Here is a 4,637-nt window from a genome sequence, read left to right as displayed (position 1 = left end):
TCTCAACACTTCTAAATCTGCCCTAGCCTAGTTATGCTTCTAATTCCCCAATTGGGGAAGCAGCCAATGGCCACTCTACCTGAGATCTCACATGGTTGAAACATGGCGAATTCCTTCTGCATCTCCTAGTCTGCCTATGAGAACCTGGAAGTCCCACCTCTTCCACCCAGTCATTTGTCACTGGTATCTTTATTGATTAATCAAGAACCAACTGTGGAACAGGAACTTCATAGTTCACAAGCAGATTCCCTATCAAACCATCAGAACCACCCCACACATGTAGCTGGGATTTGAAGATGGAATTCTGCTTACTTTGACAATGAGGAAGGAATCTAGGAACCAAGGAATGTAGCTCTACAGGTTGGGAAATGACAGGCAAATAATTCTGTCTGAGGACCTTTGGGTAAGCTTGGTCTTGACGTCTTGCTTTGAGCTCAGTGTCTTTCGTCTGTTAAACCCTGAGCCAACACCTTCCCCAGACTTCCTGGGTACAGGAACATAAAGGACAAATGAGATGTGGGTGACAGAACTATGGGAAGTGGAGGTGGAGATGGTTGCTTAACAAGCCAACGGATGGGAAAGCTCACCATTAGGAAAAAGAACTCTATGGCCTTGGAGAGGTCAAAGCCTAGAATCATATAGAAGAAGAGCTGTTGCTTCAGAGAAGGGCTCCTAGCATAACTGATGATGAGGGTCCCCAAACAGTCTCAACCACACCCCCAGAAGCAGTCATCCCAGTTGTGGTAAACCAGTTCCAGAACCAGCTACTTGGCTGTTGTGCCAGTGTCTGTTGAAATGTACTTGTGTGCAGGTTTTGACTAGAGACCAGTGATATAGGGCCACTGCCAAGCTGCAAGAGCTCTCATCTGTGGCTATCTACTTGTTCCAACATCACTGCAGACAGCAGTCAGCTCAGTACTGAGAGGTGCTCCTGACCAACGAACAGATTCAGAAGAACTCAAGGAAACATACATTTTCATGAATAAGCTGGGGCAGGAGAGTTGCTCCCTGTTGGGAGCTGACTCCTGGCAGAAAGCGGCTATCATCTTTGCAGCCATCTTAGGCCATATACCCTGACAAGAGACTTGTTTTTCAACAGCCCGAAACAGCTGAACACACTCTGATAAACATCTTGTTTTTCTCACATATCTTGTTTTGTTGTATAGTGCCCACAGCTGCAAGGCATGTGGCAAAGTGCCTTTAGCTGTGTTCCCCTGCTTGTCCACGGCTGCAAGCCATGTGGTAAATCGTCTTCAGCTGTGTTCCCCTGCTTGTGCCTATAAATATCCAGGATTTCCTTTCAGTAAATGGGACTTGATCAGACCCTCTGTTTTGTCTTTATTCTTCATGTCTCTTGCCCCTCCATCCCCACTCTCTCTCTTGCTAGACCCTGTTGACTGACCCGAACGGACCGGGTCATTCCCAGTGCAGAGAAGACAGGGAGGAATTGAGTGGACAGTTTGATGTCTACCTGATTGCTGTCTGATTTCTAAAGTCATTCCAAATCCAAGGTATAAAGGATTAAATTGGTAGCCACAAACTAACATGGAGTCAAGGAATGACACTCAGAGAAGAACTGCTGTCCAGAACTGTCGTCTCTAGCTCAGTCGGCTGCCTGGACTTGTTTTATGCCCTAAAACATGGTTTACAATGGCTGAACTTCAAATATCAAAACCAACTCGAGAATGCAGAGGACAGAAGTTTAGTGGGAGCGAACATAACGAGCAATTCTGAGTTCCCTCCTTCTCTGAGTGGGCTCTGACAACAGGCCACTGACATAGCACACGGTGAAAAGTCCTGACCTGACTTCCTGATTGAGCAGGTCTCTTCACTTCAGGGCTGAGCAGCAGTATGCTGTGTGGTGGGAACCCAGGGAGCTGTGTGGATGACTCCCCAGCTCTCAACATCTGAGTGCCTGGGTGCTCCCAGAGGGCAGTCGGGATAGGATGCAATCACTGTCTCTCAAAGTAATAAAAAGTTATTTCTTCCCTGAGAGGCTGGAAGGCACATAAAATACTCTTCAGCAGAAGGTTATTTGTTTCTGCTCGTTCCCACTCTTGACCCAGAACATGGCATTTTGCAGGGCTGAGAATTCTGGATGAGCCTTGGATGAAATTCCTGGTTACTTATTGTTTCTAAAGCCTGGAAGATGTGTAAACTTTTCCTCAGCTGTCCTCTTCCTTTAGTGAATATTTTCCGTCAAAGCAAAGGTGAGACTAAAACACACAGGTAAGTAGAAAGTAAATGAAACGTCCATGTAAATGGAAAGTAATGATGTAATAAATCATGATGTACAAGGGCTGGGAAGATGGCTTAGCAGTTAAGAGAACTGGCTGCTCTTCCAGAGGTCCTGAGTTCAATTTCCAGCATCCACATGGTGGCTCACAACCATCTGTAATGGGATCTGATGCCTTCTTCCGGTGTGTCTGAAGACAGAGAAACTGTACTCATATATATTAAATAAATCTTAAAAAGATAAAATGATTCAGATTGCCTGTCAGAGGGGATTCTGGATGGCCCCTCTCTGCTTGGTCTAGGGGCAGAAGTCCCCCCTTTTAGGTTGGGTGGAGATGGGTTTTGGAAACACCCTGTATAAAGTAACAACCTCATCTTGAGTCTCGTGGTCCTCCATAGCTAACTTATGATAATGTATCTGAGTAGGTTTTGCTACCAAATTATTTATCTGTTGTATCACAGAGTTAGTCCGCCTATTTGAGAGCCAGGGACCAGCAGAAAAAAGCAAAAAGAACCCAAATAATGGTCTCAAGATGGGAGGAAGTAGGGTTGACAACCTTGGAGAGGCTGAAAACCAAATAATGGTCTCAAGATGGGAGGAAGTAGGGTTGACAACCTTGGAGAGGCTGAAAACCAATTCTTGTACCAGCCTTCATCTGTCTCTTTCTCTCTCTGATTTTTCTTAGGGCCTTCACTACCTGTTTCATGCTCTCTTTAACCCTCCTTGTCTTGTCTATGTAAAGGCAACCTTCTTCTTTAAGAGCTGTACACAGTCAAGAGCTGTACACAGCCTTTTCTATTGTAATAGAGTAAATCAAGTCCAATAAGGATCTTTGTGATTTTTGGAGGTCTCTTCAGACAGCAAAACGAGGGATTTCTTCAGATTAGTGATGTCAATCTCTAGCTGTTTGATGTTCTTGTCAGTGGCCCTTCCAAGGTCTGAGTAGTGTAAGTTCGGAGGCCAGCATCTGGATTAGAACTTCTCACAGCAGATATCATGGGTGATTCATTTTTACCTGGAAAGGAAAAAGAAGGGAATTCTCAGGGAGATGTCTCTCCCCTGGATGTAAATTGTTATTCATCGTATTTATGGTTGGGCTTGGCTTTGTGGCGTATCTATTTTTTTCATTAATCTTTTTGGTAGCCGGTTACCTGTGCCTTCTGTGGTATCAGACAGGCATATCAATCCTCGGAGCTAAGCACTGCAAGGGAATATAAATAAAAGATAAAAATATCTATCTGGGTTCCCTGAGGGACAAGCCTGACTTCATAGGGGTTGATGTCAAAAGTATCCCCTCTCCAGGAAAAAGACATCGGGACGGGTATGGCCCTCATGCCTCACTGGACAACGACAGGGGGACTGGAGCCATTACAAGGTCCCCTTCAATTACTGGAGGTCAGGCCTCTATCCCCGCCTTCGCAAGTTTAGAATTGCCACAGCCCTTCTATACTTAGAGAAGGGAGGAGATGTCAGGGGCAGCCCTGCTTACCCACTGAAGGCGTAAAATCAGCCATAGGCCTAAAATCAGCAATAGGCCTGTCATACATGTATACTGACACCAAGCCTTGGGTCTCAGTGGAAAAACATTGAAACAGATGGCTATAAGCTAATGCAAACAGGCAGCTTTTGTGGAAATTTACAAGCCTGAGTAGTCAGAGACCTTGTAAATAGATAGCCTGGGCAGACAATACCAACTTAGATAAGGACAAGCGAATCATAGGCAGAGTCATAGTGACCTGTCCCCTGAGCCCTCACCCAGCTCATACCGGGTTCTGAAGATATCTGTATTCCCCCTGAACACCCACACTCCAGTGTCATCCCCTTCCCCACATCCTGCCTTTCTGTGTTTATAACCCCTGTGTGAATGAATTACGATTTGAGAAAAAAAAAAAGAAACTAAGTGTTTCCAGTTCATGATATGAAATTCCCAAATAGCCCATAAAAATATGATGGAGAGAATAGTATTTGCTCCATTATTGACAGCCTATATAAAGCCTCTACAAACCAAAAAATAAAAACAAATAAAAAAAAGATAAAATGATGTAAAGATTTATTTATTTATTTATTGTTTGCCAAACATCTAATTTCTGGTCTTCTGATAGGAGCACCCTGATTTTTTTTTTTTTGGAGTATCCAGTCTCCTCCATTTTTCTTCAATCTGGCTTTAGTGGAACTGAGTAAACTTTCTGGATATTGAAAAAATGACACATGACTCAAATTCATCTATTGATGTAAAAATCTCATGAGCTTTGGCATCGTAAGCAGAAGTCTTGTACATGATTATGACAGGAGAGGCTACTAGTGAATGTTACCACAGAGACAGACAGGAAGTTCTGGCAGGTAAGGTGAGCCCCTGAATTCAGCCATGCCTGAAATCCTCGGGATGCTTTTTTTTTTTTTT

The sequence above is a fragment of the Grammomys surdaster genome, unplaced genomic scaffold (assembly GCF_004785775.1).
Source record: "Grammomys surdaster isolate TR1022 unplaced genomic scaffold, NIH_TR_1.0 372, whole genome shotgun sequence".
Taxonomy (NCBI): Eukaryota; Metazoa; Chordata; class Mammalia; order Rodentia; family Muridae; genus Grammomys; species Grammomys surdaster.
This window is presented reverse-complemented; position numbering follows the sequence as displayed.